The sequence below is a fragment of the Nymphalis io genome, chromosome 10, assembly GCF_905147045.1.
Source record: "Nymphalis io chromosome 10, ilAglIoxx1.1, whole genome shotgun sequence".
Taxonomy (NCBI): domain Eukaryota; kingdom Metazoa; phylum Arthropoda; class Insecta; order Lepidoptera; family Nymphalidae; genus Nymphalis; species Nymphalis io.
Window position 1 is genome coordinate 3475697 of NC_065897.1, and position 18806 is coordinate 3494502.

General features: G+C 31.0%; 1 protein-coding gene across 9 annotated transcripts in view; it reads right to left on the minus strand.

Annotated features, from left to right (window-relative positions):
* LOC126771311 (synaptotagmin 1) overlaps positions 1 to 16886 on the minus strand; it is a 28898-nt gene extending 12012 nt beyond the window's left edge. For 7 of the 9 annotated variants that reach the window (XM_050491149.1, XM_050491147.1, XM_050491148.1 and 4 more), the window contains exon 1: positions 16763 to 16886. The gene's annotated coding sequence lies outside the window, so the exon portion shown is untranslated. Of the gene's footprint in view, positions 1 to 3790; positions 3932 to 16762 lie in introns of those variants that run through there. The other 2 variants (XM_050491142.1, XM_050491141.1) reach the window with 2 other exon arrangements.
* Positions 16887 to 18806: the final 1920 nt, after the last annotated feature.

Consider the following 18806-nt stretch of genomic DNA (forward strand, 5'->3'; position numbering starts at 1 on the left):
TATCAGTTGTCTGGTTTCCATAGTACAAGCTCTGTAAAAGCTTAATTTGGGATCAGATGGCCGTGTGTGAAAAATCAGGATATTATTATTATAAAAAGACATAGGTCAGGTTGCCCGCCCTATCTTAACTTCGTCACGGTAGTATGCACATGCGATCCCGTGGCACCCTCCGAAGAAACGGTGACGGTACCGCTGGTTTTTAGTGGGTATTATGGTGCACTGGAGGAGCCGGAGAGTCCCACCCCACTTCATGTGGAGAAAACGCATGAATGCGTTTTTTCAGCGAGAACAAAAAAAGGCCTATCTCAACTTAAAGTCGCAGTTTATATATAATGCTTGAAAGCGCGGCTGAGTTTTGTAATATTATGTTAAATTTTTGCTTATCATATCTTTAGACGGCTACATATTTTTACTTTACATTACATATATATCATTTCACATATTAATGTACATTCAAATTCATTCATAGTTCAACAATTTTAATTAAAATACTGATACAAATATATGTATTGAAATACTTATGATGTAGTTTATTGTATTATTTAAGTATTTCAATTATTTAGTTTTTAACTTACTTTACAAAAAAATTTAAATAATGGGTAAATAAAATGACACGGATGACATTTGATAAATAGAATTAATGAACTAGGTGAAATTGCAATACATTTGAGATAAAACGACAGAAAAACTGTGATCACCCACGTTCCATTATATTTCAATGTGTATTTCAAGTTTATTATTATTATTATTATTATTATTATTAGTTTAAATTTCAATTTTAGTATTAATTAAATAATACATGTTCCAGTAATTTTTAAAATATGATGTAATCACTATCTTTAACCGTATTGTTTTCGGTGATGTAGAAAAGGGCCTGCCAAGCTCAATCCGCCGCAAGAGCTAACTTAGGATTTTTTACTAAACACCTCTATTAATACTATATTAAGCATTTAGGGACGTATGTATGTACGTCCTGGGTAACTAGTAGTAACAGTAGCAGCCTGTTAATGTCCCACTGCTGGGCTAAGGCCTCCTCTCCCTTTTGAGGAGAAGGTTTGGAGCTTATTCTACCACGCTGCTCCAATGCGGGTTGGTAGAATACACATGTGGCATAATTTCAATGAAATTAGACACATGCAGGTTTCCTCACGATGTTTTCCTTCACCGTCAAGCACGAGATGAATTATAAACACAAACTAACACTAGCAAAATTATTTTCAATAAGATTTAACAGGGAGGCGAACGCCCGTAAAAAAATCTAGAAAATATTTTTCTTGGTCAATCAGCGCCGACTTTAAATATGAGTCTAGTTATCAGCTTTAAACGTTATTGCTCCGCCCCCGTAAGTCGTAGCGTGATATTACATAGTCTATTAACCTTTCTCAATAAATGGGTTATTTAATACAAAAATATTCTTTCAAAAAAAGAAATAAAATTTTAAGCTTTATATATTAGTTTAGATGAGGGCAAGCTAATGATCATGAATTATGATGACATGGATACAATCGTGTTAAATTATTTACTGTTTATAATTAATTCGGTACACTATCCGTCTAATAAGTTTGCACATATATTAAAGAAAAATAATACTGATGAGCTGTTGTTTATGACATGGCATAATAATGGAGTGAATGATGAGTGAAAATTAATTTTGAAGGGCACAAAGAATAAAAGAGACGTGACGTAATTATTGAGATGCTGTAATCTGAAATGTCTGAAGTGTCTGTTACGCAAAGTTGCGGTGGTCAAGTAATAGCTTGATAGCTGTTTCTCATTATTGAAGCCCTCCTGTATGTATGTTATTTTATATTTCTTATATAATAAATTGCCACGTTTGTATAAACGGTTCAGTTTGTATATACGGCTGCTGCAGATACCGAAATCCCACGTCCGAATTCTAGGTCGGGCCGATAAAAGTTATTAGGTTGTCTATTAAAAGTTCATCGAAAAGCAATTCAACATCATTCGTCCTGCGAGTGAACTCTCTCCGGTTATATTAGATTGCCTATAGGTCCTGCGCAGTTGGCTTATTTTTTATTATTGGATCGTCAAGATTTGGTCATGAGGACATTACTATTATTATAAAATTTATAAATTAGGGTAGGCTCATACAATATATATAAATAAATCTATTAATTAATAATCTATTAAAAAATAAACTATTACAACTGAAAGTCGAAAAGTACTTGATATTGTTGTGTTCCGGTTTGAAGGGTGAGTGAGCCAGTGTAATTACAGGCACAAGTGACATAAAATCTTAGTTCCCAAGGTTGGTGGCGCATTGGCTATAAGCGATGGTTGACATTTCTTACAATGCCAATGTGTAAGGGCGTTTGGTGACCATTTACCATCAGGTGGCCCATATGCTCGTCCACCTTCCTATTCTATAAAATATATATATATATATAAATTAATTTAAAATTGTATAAATAATGTAGCTACTTTGATGTGAAAATGTGTTAGAAAAAAAAAATATTTCATATAGTTGTCAATTCAAATTATATATGGGAATAATTTCCAATATATATTTTGAAGTAAAGATACACATACATTAATTGTGTATTATATTGTTATAATAAAACGATTAATTATAAATAAAAAAACCTTTGTTTGTTATACGATATTAATATGTAATCAAAATAAAATGTTATCTTTGTAACAAAAAATATTTATAATTTAGAAATAATAATAATTTATACGTGTGTCAGAGTTTTTTTGTTTCAATATGAATACATACGTGTATATAGAATTGATATAAATTATATTTAAATAATTAGTTTATCCAATTATATCGTATTGTTTGAGAGAGCTACTGCTCTGTCCTGCCATTTGCTTATAAATGTTAAAGGCAATGATGAAAAAAAAAAATTGACCTTTTCTAACCTAATGGCATTTGTTTAATTAACTTATTTACGTGTTAAGCTGTTCGTAAGCCTTTAACGAGAGCTTTTTTAAAATCCGTTTTAATAAATTTCTTTTTATTTAATGAATTTGATTATAGATTTGAGATAACCGATTCCTTCCACTTAATTATTATAAAAAACAAAATTTAAAACATTCAAATTAAAAGGGCATAAAAGACACGCCCTATATTTGGTGAGTTAAAAGTAAGATAATATATCGTAGACCTTAGAATAATACTCCGTGTTATGGCCTGGTTTCCATTGAAATATGAGTTATGCTACATCTAGTTATGATCATCACTTCAGGAGACATTTCTATGAAGTTTTAATTGATCTACTTCATTTTGGTTTTTGAATAATTGACTTTTATTATAATATTCGTTCATACAATTCGATTTACACATATATACATAAATCAATACATTTTGTGAAATGAATTACTGCCATGAAGTATATATATGTATATGTGTCGTGATTATATCATATCTATAAAATGTCCCACTTTCATTTAAAAAAAAGAAAATTTCTTATCTGTCTTAAATTTAATTAGAAATATATAGAAATGGATTATGTGAGAATTTGTATGAAAGAGACGAGCACTGTCATGCTAATTATTATATAGAATAGACTAATATATTTGTACCTCCCATCCAGATCCCCGTGATTATTTGTATGAAAAAATTCTACAAATTTTTATATTGAAATTGTATTCCTCGCTTAAGCACAGTCAATGTCTTCCACTTTTCCAAGAGACCACTTAAGTAGGTACTTACCTACATACGGCCCAGTTCCCCTTGTATCGAGCTCACATAAGAAAATGAACGAATATAAAACCATAACGGTATTTCGTCGAAAAATAAATTAAAAACAGCTTCCTAACCACTGACCTTATTTACTCCCTAGAGAGTTGTTCCCGAGTTGCAAATATCAATTCCTAAATCGGCAGTCACTTAGCACGAGTTTGCTTCATTTCTGTCGAATTTAATGTTCGAATGAGCTTCGGCTCAGTATTGGAGCTAGGATGGCGGAGATGCGCGCGCAAGCGATCGATTGCCGCTGCGCGCTGCGATACTTCGTCGCTTCAGTTTCTGGGCAAGTCATGACGTTTACGTCACACATTGCGTACATTGACGAGCTTGCAACGCATGCCTCAGCATTGAATGAGTAAATGGAGGAAGTCGACATCGCCCATTCCAAAATAAACAAAAAGATACGCGATGTATTATATAGTACTGAAATTTTAGAGATACGCAATAAAGTACAGTTTTTCTAAGGTTTCGACCTTTTTTTTTGTTATATATTACATTTTCCACTTGATGTTATAAAAGTTATTAGTTCAGTTACTTAGTTTATTCGTTTTACTTACACAGTTTTAGTCACTTTACTTCCAAAGTTATCAAAATCATTTTGAGTTCATATCTTAAGTAAGTGCTTAGTTTATTACAACATGGTTTTATGAGGAATGTAGAGCTACAATCTCGGACTGTTTATAAAATTGTTACGAAGATTAAACTTTATTTGGAACTTATATTCCAAATTTTACTATTGCATAATAAAAAAATTAAGAAAACAAATTAGAACATGGTGTACGCGTTACACAAATCAATAAAAAACCAGGCCCGGTCAATTAGTATTTCGGTATGGTGATATTTATTACGTTATATCCTTACAGTCTTATTATACTACTCGATATATGAGAATCAAATGTGTATGTAAATCAAAATACTCTTTATTTAAGTAGGCTGATACAATCACTATTGAAACAGAGAAGAACCGACAAGAAACTCAGTAGTTACTTTTTTACACGAGTCTAAGTTAATAAAATAAGATTTCTACATATCCTACATAAAAATCAACGAATAATAACTTCGTTATTTACGTCATTTTAAAAATAGTGCTTATATTGTGCTATTTTTATTTTTTACTTGTAGGTGGTAGGGCTTTGTATATATATACCACGTACTTTATATATAAAAAATAGGGTAGTTCTATTCTTATAAACTACGAACCAAGAATTGAATCCGTTTTTAAGAAATTGAGAGGTTTTTGTTTTTCTATTATAATGAGTTTTCAATTTTCATTATTATTTCTGAACAAGTTATATATATATATATAGTAAAAATAAGTAGTAATACCTATTTATATATCCCTATTTTTACTTCAAGAGTACCAACTATAAATTAAACTTATTCTTAATGCTATTTTCGTTGAGGATCAACTTTAAATTTTTACATCATTAAGTGACCTGTATAAAAACCTTTGACCTCTTGACGCTTATAAATATCACAATCATAATATAATGTTGTGTAATGTGTAACATTAATAACGTTTATTACTTTTCTAAGGGTCATTATAAGGGTTATATTTCTAAGGGTTATTAATTATTTTTTTACTAGACTACCCTATTTTACATCACAAAATATCCATACTCGTTTGCACTGTACGGATATTATTAGGTTATTGTAACATTCATCGTATTACTACGTACGCCTATTCGATTAATTTTTCTGCTAATTGTTTTGTAATTTTCTCTGTAAGTGATTTAAATGTAAACCTTTTGAGAAAATAGATGTATCTAACCGTAATTTTGATAGTATCAGAGACAAACGTATAAATCGAAAAGTAAAGATTAACTTGTAAAAGTAAGCTTCTTATAACTTTTTAACCATAAAATCGTTAATAACAGCAAATGCCTCACTAAACAATTTTACACATTGTGTACAGGTTATATTGTTTTTTCATATACATATGAAAAAAAAAATATAATTAGTATTTTGTAATTTTCAAGTAGATTATGTGAAATTAATTGTAATTGCTTAATTAATATAAATAATAGTAGTGAATATGAGAATACCTTGTAAATTTTATATAATATACAGTATGACCATACCATGAAATATACAGTATTTAATTTAAAAAAAAATGTATTCGACAATATTTTCAAAATTGGCAGCGAAATGGAATTACGGCAATTTTTGGGTAGGGATGTGTATTTACAATAATTTTTAATTATGAGGTTATTTATTTCGAATCATTCGATTATAATTAATATTCAACTATAGTGATATTAATGTAACCGATACTACAGTGTTTTTAGGAATAATATTATATTCTTATTTATTATCCGGAACAGAAAGACGAAGCTCCAAAACTTATGTGGATAAGAAGTTTGATAAATAGCTGATATATTGATACTGCTCGGTCGGTTTTTTTTATGTTATAGGTAGGCGGATGGGCAAATGGGCCACCAGATGTTAAGTGGTCACCACCGCCCATAGACATTGGTGACGTACGAAATATTAACTATTCCTTACATCGCCAATGCGCCCCCAACCTTGGGAACGAAGATGTTATGTCCCTTGTGCCTGTAGTGACACCGTCTTAGTCACCCTTCAAACCGGAACGCAACAATACTAAGTATTGCCGTTTAGCGGTATAATATCTGATGAGAGGGTGGTATCTACCCAGACGAACTTGCCAACCGGATTTGCAAGCCGAACCAAGAAATCAGTTAGATATATATTTTGTTTATTTACATACTATGTATACTGCAGTCCTCGAGGTCCTGAAATCAAATCCCTAATCAGCCAAATTAAGTGTTAACATTGTCATGCCTCCGAATGCACGTACCACGATTCAGCGTCTGAACGCACTCCGGTCGTGTCGGATTACCGTCCTGTATCGTATTATTAGAGTGCTCCCGTGTTTGCTTACACACTCCAGCACTATAATATGGTCTGAGTTGTTAGCTATTCTCTGTCTAGAAGGACGCCGTGTATTTCACAAAAAGAGCTTTACCGGCTGGCCTATAATTATGTTGAGCTGGTCTAGTTTAGTTAAGGGAGTCTTCCCTTGGGCATGTTTTTAAAATAAAGGAATACATACGGTTGCGTAATAGTCTTTACAAAAATATTTTATATTTCCTACTAAAAAAGGACAAACGTTGTATAAACACGAGACGTAGAAATCAACATGTAACATAACTCCAAGTTATTCCCCTCCACAAAGTCAATACAATCTTTCAATCAAGGATTTTATTATATATATATATATACAAAAGATTTAATATATATTAAAAAAAGATACCTCGAAAAAAGAACAATTTAAGTTTTTTAAATATTTTATTAGCCTTCCTGGCTTTGCCCGGATAGAATAAGGGTCTTAATAGAATTGTAAGTCTCTTGGTCGGCATGATTTTTTCCATTTTTAATAATCATCCTCATATTCAGCTGATTTACACAAAATTTTAATACATATATTATTTAACTAAACCTTCTTCATGAATTACTCCGTTCATTGCTAAAAACTGTAATTTTCCGTTCGGTAGAATTTGTCTATCGCGTTCAGACAGACAAACATACAGACGTGGGGACTTTGTTTTATAAATATGTAGTGATTTTAATCGAAGTTGAAATTAAAAATATTTAATTTTTATGATTTCTGAATAATATTATTTTAAAGACAATTTAGAAGTGTTTCATAGATCTACAAAATTATTGTTTTGTTTCTTATTCATTTTTTAAAGTTATATTCTTTGTGTTTTGCATTTATATTTGATTAAAACAACAACATTATTTAAATACATTACAAATATATAATGTAAATGTATAAAACTCTAAAGGTATTTTAAAAACGTCACTTCAGTCACAGTCATATGAGTATGTTTGTTGCCCGACTTTTCAGGAATTTATTAATTACAATAATATTAACAAATAAAATATCACACTAATATTTGTTGTATTGACTTTAAAAATAGCAATTCAACTTTTAATCCATTGCATTTGGTCGTAAATAAAGTTTTTGTCGAGACATGTCACCGCGCAATAAGGCAATAATGAAGTAGCACATCCTTTTTATTTTCAAAAGAAAATCAAGTGACTAATTCTAATTATAATACAATCCTTTTGATTGTCTTTTTTAATAAATGGTACATATAAGATGTACATACATTTAATCGTAGAGTTCTCTTGTGCTTCTTCCGCATATAAAAATACACGAGCAAAATCAACTTATTTTTGATATGAATGACAACATTTGTTTGGAACAAGCTGGCTGCCGACACATAATTACCGAATAATGCTAACGTACAGTTAATCTTTCAAAATGAAGAATTAAAAATCCAATAATCTATTCAAATAAAGTATATAAACATTGTGTTTTTAATTAAAGCTATTACACGGTTTATCTTTCATTGCTAATTTTAGATTATCATATTTATTTTACTTATTTTTCTGAGTACGTATGTCGTAATGTGACGTTTGGCCTTAGTAAAGTCTACGGAGGCATACACTCATCTAGTAAAGTAATAAAGTGCCTGCGTCTAAGTGTATATAGCGGAGTTACGATTCCCAAGACTCAGAATACTTAGACTCAGCACTTCAAACATACACAGGCAGAGAAGGAATTTCAATAAGACCAAGGGTACGGCAATGAAAGACCCAAAACCAGCACAATAGATGAGGTACAAGAACTAGATTACGAGTCGGTCATTGTCATCAATAGAGCGACGAGAAAGCTACAATTGATTTTACCCCAAGCAGTGATTGTAATATGGCGTCAAACGAAAAACATCGATGATGACGACAGCAAAGAGGAGGACAGGGAGTTATGGACTTTTGAAGAGGGCACAAATGGCAACTGCCAACTAGATTCTGGACTAAATCATAAAAATTCCGATCCAAAATAGAGATGACCCGCTCATAGACAGACTGACTGACTGACGAATACCATGCAGCCAAGAAATTCATAATCTCAAAAAGACCAATAACAAATCAAAAAGACCACTTCAAGGAAGAGATGCAGAGTCGAAAGAACACTTATATTTGCATATGGATACAGTTATTCTAACATTTAGATTTTGATGCTATCTGATAATAAAATCATGGAGGCACATTAAACTCACGTTTATTCAAATTATAGAAAAGATAAATCAAAGGCACAGGCAACTTGTCTGTGGAGATTATTGAAAAGAAACATAATGATAATGAGTCGGAGAGGATATGAGCCTGGGTAATAAGGCAAGTCCCGTAACCGGATTGGAATTTAGGCAAGTCTCTACTCACCGAATAATATAAGATTTTTAAAATTTCTTCAATATTATAAGCGAAGAAAATTATAATAGAGTCAAGGATACCATCTAATTGGTTAGAATAATCTTTTTGATTCGACATTCGAAGACCGAAACTAACTATTTCATAACTTTATGAGCTACTTCTTCTTTCTTTGTAGTACAAACTTCTTAACTACGAGATAAATCACAAAATAATAACTTGAATATTTCCATTGTTGAGTTTTATCAGGCTCTATTTTCCATATCAATGATATTAATATTTTTCCTTTAAATAATGTCACTACCATTAGTTTAACGGTAATATTAAAATATTGTCGGCCACGTTTATTAGATCCCGCCTACATGCCAGACCCCATTACAGTTGAATCGATTTACGAATAATGGCAGCGACTTCATTTGTCTGTCACTTCCGTATTCCGTACCCCGAGAGCAAACTTTTTCATTTTTATTGAAGATGAAAACTATCAACGTAAAATACAAGCTGATATCGAAAATTTAATTAAAAAATTAAAAAAAATTATGTTCCGGATTGATTGACATATAAATTTTCTATTACATAACAGTAAAATGGAGTAATAATTAAATATTACATTAAATACCTAATCATTTCTGTAACTATATGAGTATGCCGCCAAAGGAATGTAAAGATACAAACCTACCAGCGAAAACATTGCCAAAATGAATGTAAAAATCTGCCAATTTTTTTATAACCGACATCAAAAAGCAAGTTATCGATTGTGCTGATTTTTTTTCATGCAGATTAAATACTCGGCCAACTCTAGGTACAAAAATCGAATAAGACAACTAAATGAAAAATAATAAACTATTTCTTCTTTCTTTTTTATGACGCTAATTCAGAGATCGACGGGATTTAATTTTTTTCTTTATAAATAAGCAATTATTTTCACAATAGTATATTTATGTTGCTCTAGTACATAAATATCCTACTAATAATAATATAAACGCAAAAGTTTGTTAGTACGGATGGATGGAAATTAGTAATTCAATAATACTCAATAATTACTCATTCTTTAACAATAATAGCCCATTTCAACGACAGGAGTAGAGATAAACCGACCTTATATTTACAAAATCCATGTGATTTCTGCTCTGCAATATTATGCTCTCCTTCGTATTCTTGATTAATATAACTTTGCTTATAAAACAAAATTTTTACTCAAAGATTTATATCTACCGTAATTTTACGTCCAAAGTTCCGAAAACAACTTCGCCAGCATTTAAACGCCATTTTTTCACAAATCCATCATGACACGACAGATTATTTTATCACTCGACCAATGATCTCATGCCAATTCAGGTCTAAGTTGTTTATTTATATTTATGCCTTCTACCATTGGAATAGGCTGTATACAATATACATATATACCTATTACGTGTATTATACGTGTCGACTTGTAACATTTTATCTTGATTTAACGCGGGCCATGAGGAATTATTTATAGACTATCTGTTTCATTATTTGTTTCAGCTGCATAGATAAACGTTCATACTTAGTTTGTAATTGTTTTTATTATATTATCGTAAAACCTTTTGAATGTTCATGTTTTGTTTTTATTTAGCAAATATATGTATTTATATATAAAGTTTTTTATTGTTAATTTAATATGATATATACTAATCTTCAGTACATAATCTCGAATTTCCCAAGGGTCGCTGGTAGAGATCTCTTATAAGTAATAGGTTATCCTTTATATAATTTTTCTTAATGTGTGTTTTATTTACATTATTGGTACAAGATTTAATTAAAAAAATAAAGATTTCTCTATACATACGGTTAGTACTATAGCTATTTAGGATTTCTAAGAAATATGTAATACTTGAGTTATACGAATAAAAACTTCCTTACAAAGTTAATTATAATTATATAATATCCTCCCACGAAACTACACCCCCGGTCGTCTCAAGAGAGACTAGCCAACTGCGTAGGACATATTATAAATGTGTGCATAAAAATAAATACACTCACTCTTACAAATCTGACGGGACGGCAAATCCTTCACGGCAAAAAAAAAGTTAAGGCGAAAGATCATGGCTTTAGGTTTTTACCCAAGGAACGGAATTGTACGCACTTCCAACTGATAAATAACAAAGACGAAATTGTATTTATTGTCTCGACGCAAAATTTGAACGCGGGCCCTCGAGATATTCGACCTTATAAGCTTTTTTTTATAGAATAGCAAGACGGACGAGCATATGGGCCACCTGATGGTAAGTGGTCACCACCGGCGGTTATGAATCGGTTGAATGCGATGTAAAATCTGGAGTCCCACAAGGGTCACACCTGGGTCCACTGCTCTTCAATATATTCATAAACGATCTGCCTAATTGTTTTAAATATTCTACACCATTTCTGTATGCTGACGATGTCAAACTTCTTAAAATAATTGAAGAACCAAATGACACTATTCTTTTACAAGACGATCTGACAAGATTATACCATTGGTGTAATGATAACGACATGAGACTTAATTCAGTAAAATGTTCATGGATATCATTCACCAGGAGTTTAAAAGAATTTCAAACGAATTATTACATAGCTGGTGCCCCTATTAAATCTGTGGACAGAATTTCAGACCTGGGAGTAATCTTCGACAAAAAACTAACTTTCATACCTCATATTGATGGTGTAATTAGCCGTGCCTCGAAAATGTTAGGTTTTGTAATAAGAAATGGAAGATTATTTCGAAATCCTAGAACAAAAATTATTTTATTTAATAGCTTAGTCAGGAGTATACTGGAATACGGAAGCCTTGTTTGGAGGCCACATTATGCAACACACTGCCTAAGACTTGAGAGGATACAGAAACGTTTTCTTTATCATCTTACTTTCTCGTTAGGTAAAGGGAAAATATTTCCTTCTTACAAAAAAAGATTGGAATTTTTCAAAATTCTTTCACTAAGTGATCGGAGGGATTTGTTGGATTTAAAATTTCTTTATAAAACACTTAACAACAACTATGATAACTCGTTTTTGATATCAAAAATTAAATTGAATGTTCCCATTAGATATCCACGTAAACCAATAACACCATTAGTAAGACCTTTCCGCAAAACTGTTTTAGGAAGCAATTCACCTGTATCTCGCTTATGTAGGATTTTGAATGAGCACAGTGCTGTTTTAGACCCTTTTGGAGACTCATCAAACAAGTTTCACAAAAAAATATTGTCAAAATTGTCAGCTAACTAATTTATTTTGTTTATATTTGTATTTTATTATTTTACTATTATTGTTAATTCTTGTCATTTTTAACCTTGATTTACTAACAATTAATTATTTGTAAGTTTGTCATCTCAACCTTCTCCTCAAAAAAGAGGAGAGGAGGCCTTTAGCCCAGCAGTGGGACATTCACAGGCTGTTACGGTCATCTCCAACTTTATCTTTGCAAGTGGTATTCACCTTAATAGGTAATGCATTTAGTTTTAAGTTGTATTAAAATTGTATACCTTTGTACGTGTTGATGTATTTACCACTGGTGAATCTTAAATAAATAAATAAATAAATAAACGCCCATAGACATTGGCATTTTATGAAATGTTAACCAGCGCTTACAATCACCAATGCGCCACCAACCTTGGGAACTAAGATGTTATGTCCCTTGTGCCTGTAATTACACTGGCTCACTCACCCTTCAAACCGGAACACAACACTGCCAAGTATTGCTGTTTTGCGGTAGAATATCTGATGAATGGGTGGTACCTACCCAGACGAGCTTACAAAGCTCTACTACCAGTAAAAAGCTAAGACCAACGTGAAAGTAATAATATATACATAAAACATAAATCATTAGAGTCATGTCCCAATTGCATCTATTATTCAGAGAAACACTTTTAAGATTCTTGTTCTTTTAATAACAGTATAAACAACCGAAATAAGTATATTCAGTCCATTATTTAAAATAAAAAAGTTTATGAAAGCTTCTGTATTACATTCTTCTACCTGTATCATTTTTAATTAAATAATTTATAATATAGTATATTAATATTATAATATAAATAATAATTTATTAAATTTTATCTTCTGGTACTATTATTAAAAAAAAGGACTTTAATGTTCTTTTGAATCAATTGACTTATAAATGAAAACCCTAAATTAATTAATTAGTATTTCTACTATTGATAGAAAGAATGGTTGATTGGGAGATTATATGGAACACTGATAGAACACACAATCGTGCTATATCTTTTATTAACTACAAGTATTTTATTGCTTACTCTTAACTATTCAAAAAAGTATTTACTGTATGCCGTGTAGTACGTAACAATTTGAGCCCATAAAAAAATTCCTTGCCCTATTTATTCACTTTATAACAAAAAAAAAAACCAAATCGGTCCATAAATAACGGAGTTCCGAGGTTACTTCAAATTTCAAATAGGAGTGTTGCAACCGTTTGTATTTTATTTATGGCCAAGCTAATTTCAACTACTGGTCACCTCCAATCGTCGCATAATTATTACTTAAAAATGTTGTGAAGTGTAATACATTAACTTACTTATTATAAGCACAATTTTTTATGATTGCACATTAAGAAAACGCCAAGTGTGTGGGCGATGTCTGTTTATGTTGTAAAATATAATTATATTTAACAGGTATATATTCAGCAACGCGTGTACGGATACGATACGCGTGTAAGGATGTAAAGTAAGATCATAGGGCCCCAGACCTTTTATTTTCTGATGGATAAAATATATACAATAGAGTAGTATTAGTGTGTAAAGTGAACTTATACGTACCCTCTACTGGTGGTAGGGCTTTGTGCAAGCTCGTCTGGGTAGGTACCACCCACTCATCAGATATTCTACCGCAAAACAGCAATACTTGATATTGTTGTGTTCCGGTTTGAAGGGTGAGTGAGCCAGTGTAATTACAGGCACAAGGGACATAAAATCTTAGTTCCCAAGGTTGGTGGCGCATTGGATATGTAAGCGATGGTTGACATTTCTTACAATGCCAATGTCTAAGAGCGTTGGTGACCACTTACCATCAGGTGGCCCATATGCTCGTCCGCCTTCCTATTCTATAAAAAAAAACCCGCTAGCTTGGGCCAACGGCCTATCCGCATATACCAGGTGTTACAGGTACATAAAAATTGTACTCACTTTACTTACAGTCGGACGACTGATTCTTACGTATGTTCTAGAATATTGTAAGCAATTTTACATTAATAATTTGACGTTTATACAACAAGATAAATTTAATGAGGCAAGTGCCTTTTTAATACAGCTTCATTAAAGTTATCTTGTCGTTATTTAATTTTATTAATTACTATGAGCGCGCAAGAGTAAGAACACACGGGCGGGCACTTTAAATTATTAAATTATATTAATAGTACGAAAAATTAAAAAAAAAAAAAAAACATTCGAAACGTTGCAGTGGATTTATGAGAACATAGTAATGTACTTCTAATATTGAAAAAAGAAAAAATAATAATTTTGCGTTCATTGGTTGTTGTAGTTGTTAATAGCTTTTACAATTGGGAGTGTGTCGACGAAACATTAAAATTCTAAGCTCGATCAAAATAATAGTAAGATACACGACGTGTCTGTTTAAAGTTGATAGTTTAAATAGAAAAAAGTTATTTAATGAAAAAAAAGGTATACATATTGACGAAAAAGTAAAATGAAATGTTTCCACCATGTTTAAATTCCATGTTTCATGGTAGGACTTTGTGCAAGCGTCTGGGTACCACCCACTCAACAGATATTTTACCGCAAAACAGTAGTATGGTATTGTTGTGTTCCGGTTAGAAGGGTGAGTCAGCCAGTGTAATTACAGGCACAAGGGACATAACATTCTAGTTCCCAAGGTTGGTGGCGCATAGGCGATGTAAGCGATGGTTAACATTTCTTACAATGTCAATGTCGCGATGGGCGTTGGTGACCACGTACCATCAGGTGACCCATATGCTCGTCCACCTAGTATAGGTAGCTATACTATAAAAAAAAGAAAACCCAATACTTTATTTCTTTGATAAACCCGTAAAAATATATTTTAAAGCAAATGCAAAGCATTTCATATGTTCAGTTTTTTTTTTTAATTTGATATGGTATGTTATAGTAGGAGCGATGTATCATACTGTGACACTATATTATTTAAAACTAAAAAAGTATATTAATTTTATTAAAAATGATAACAAAATTGTTTGTAAATTATTATTTTTTATTTGCCGGGAACGCAAATGATTCTACTCCACCTGATGATAAGTGGTAGTAGAGTCCAAACGCGACGACAGCCAGTATAGTCGGGAAGACTGTTCTGTACTAGCCGCCCCCGTCGTAAATGCCGTCTTGCCGGCCCACAAGATGCCTCTTCACGCCTCGTTTGAAGAAGAATTCCATTTTTTGGAAGTGCGACAAAGAAAGGAGTTGCCAAATTTCTTTGTGTGCGATGAAATTGATGTTAGGTGGTGACATCGAGAGCCAGCACGCGTAGACTTATGAAGGAAGGGGGAGAAGCAGGAATTAGAGAGAATAATTCCTCAGATTAGCCGCCGTGATAGTCCATAAAAAGCGCTCAGCGCCGCTATCTCTTGACGGCTATTATAAAGGCTCGAGGGTGTTTGTGACCTTTACGTCGCCAATAATGCGAACCGCACGTCGCTGCAACCAATCCAAATCCTCCAGTAGGTACTTAGCGGAGCCATCCCAAAGATGATGGTTTGGGATTTTGGGATTCTAGTTCGTCTATAATATATAATCATATGCATTTTTAATTAAGGCAATCTTAATATTCTTTGTACTAAAGAGCGGTGAGAATCTGTTCTCACATTTTAATGTCCATAAATACTATGATGCATTTTTATAGCTTTCTAATAAATATTTCTTTAATGAATAAATTACAAAACGTCTATTTTAAATAATTTATTTATTATCCATTGGAAAAAAAATATTTTATCACATTATGTTTCGTTGTTATTATGTGATGCGCGTTCAAACTTTTACAAAATGTCAGACGGTCAAATATACTAATGATTGACGTAAAGTTTTAAATAACTCAAAATTTATGTAAATATTTTTATGTACAAATACACCAACTTATTCATTTTTTTTATATGTAAAAAAGATTTGATAACATTGGAAGTGGTATCGTGGTAGGGCCTCTGCGCAAATATGATGCGCAAAAAATTGTATTCAGAGTTGATAATTAATGTATTTTAAAATGTTTACATGATAAAGATTTTATAGAATTCACAATATTATGTAGAATAATACAATCATTATGTAAATATTGCAGCATTATAGGGTTTTAAAAACTTGAAAAATATTTAATTTAGATTTGTTCGTAATGTTGACTGATAAACATATTATTAATTTAACGGAAATGGAATTGATAACGTGATCCAATATTTTTGTTTGAATTATCCAAAGTTGGTTACTTTAAATAAAAAAAAAACGGTTTGCAATACTTATGTTTTGTGGTCTACTCGAGTTAAAAGAGATATGAGAATAAAATCAATACTCAAATAATGGATTATCCTTGTAATGTTCTAAAATTATTTATTAGTCTTTCATTATAATTATAGCTTATTGCATAAATTGTTTAATATAATAGTTATGGTATATTAATGTGTTTACGTAAAATCTACTTATTATGCATTGCATACATTTTTAACAATATGTTCTTTTATTTTTTTCTGCGTGAATCATACAAATAAATATATTCAATCTACATAAAAAATATATCTTTTTGTTTTTGTTCTATTGTTAAAAAATAAAATTATTACGAAGTATATGTTTATGAAAATGTATGTCTACAAAATGTAAAACTTACCTTTTTTTATTAATCACCTAAAGCAAGTCAGTATCGTTTTTTGAATATTCCATCTTGCAAAATTCACCTTAACAGTGATTAGACCTATCGGGGCTCTCTTGTATACAGCCGTTTTAGCGCGGGATACGCCTTGAACTAAACAGTGGCGCTGCAGAGTGAAAACGGTTTCATAAGGAACTGCTCAAAATACGATATACGCAGAAATTATTAATGTAATTAAAATAAACAAATTTAACATTACATAAATTTCATTATTCAGCATGAATTGTAAATATAATTTCTAAATTGTATATAACGCATATTTTATTGTTAAATATATAATAAATTCTTTCGTTATAATTTATATATAATATAAATATAATAGAAATTTAATATAAAATATGTAATGACATTATTACTCTTTTTTAGGATATTTTTTTTTTAAAGGAAATGGATTATTAATTAACATAATCAACAGTCTCAAACAAGAAAGTAACAACTTCAAGCAATAATTAACATATAATGCCTGAGTTTGTAATGTTGTCGGCTTAATTTTATATCTAAAATCTATACATAATAAAGATAGCTTTGCATAATATGAAATAGCGCTGAAGTCGCTTTATGTTGTGACATTGGGTGTTGCCAAATCTCATTGATTTTTGTACAGCTTTGTTCTTCAAGTCTTCGGCTTTATGTTATAGATTCGCTTTAGGAAAATCGTTGGCAACCTGCCATTTAAAAACAGTATGGCCTAAAAAGGGTTTCATATTTGTAATTATAAAATACAACACTTTTATTTAATGAAAGTCTATTATATAATATTATTATTAAATTATTCTTATTTCCATAAATAAAATTAGTATGTATTGAGTAATTCGAGTCATAACAGCTTCTAATGTAGTAATAATTCGATTGAAATATTTTTTTATCAACACAATCTTTTTTTGAATAAATGAGCCTCCATTATGTGTGGCTCTCCAAATTTTTCGAAAGCGTCATCTATCAATTTGTTAGATGTTAGAGGTTCTTATCAAGACTTCTCCGCTGCTGACCTCTGTTATGGAGTTGGATAACTTTGTCATTGTGAGGTTTTTATTGTCACCCTGTTTAGGTTTCTATATATAAACTACTCTGATGTTTCGATAGATGGCGCTGCATATATTTAAATTATTTTACAAATAAGTTCTTTAAGTATATTATATATCTATATATACATATATAATTTTTAAACATTTAATTTAGAATTCAATCAAGCCACAGACTTGTTATTTACTTTTTAAGTTAATTCGTCCATTACTAAATCGCAATACATTTATAATTTATATTAACATACGATAGTTTTTTATTGCTACATATAATATATATATATATACCTCGCTGGATATCTTCTCACGTAGAATGCTAGGGTGGTATTAAGATAAATGACCCTTTTCGAGTGAACCCCTTTTTTACGGCATAGCATAGGATCGAATATAGAAAAAATTATGTTGAAAAAATTGGTTCGTATAACTAAACACACTGTTGACGGTTAATATTATTGTACGATTATTATATAAAATACATAATATATTTAATATATATGATGAAATCATTGCATTGTATATTAATAAGCGACATTGTTTAATTAACTTCTGTCGGTGTCGAACTAACCAGTTTACACAAGTTATCATCATATCAAATTTTATTATAATCGATTCAGTTTCTTCAAATTGATAGACAAACATCTGAACTGATATAAATTTATGCGAAAGTGAGTGTGTTTATTATGCTTTCACGCCTTAACTACTCAACTCATCATAAACCTTTGTCCCCTCTTTAAAGATGAAGACGCGGGATGCTAGTTTTTTATACTAATGTAATATATTTGATCTATAATAATATTTCATGATTAGTCTTTTCTCAATATATATTACTTACAATTAAATAGTTACATTTTTGTTTATGGTAGAAACTTTGGAAACATATTTTTTCCATTAAAGTTACTGCCAAAAAATATATTTTCAAGAGATAAAATAATGTGTGATATCAGATATCTTATCGTGTCTCTATACGCTATACGAGTAGT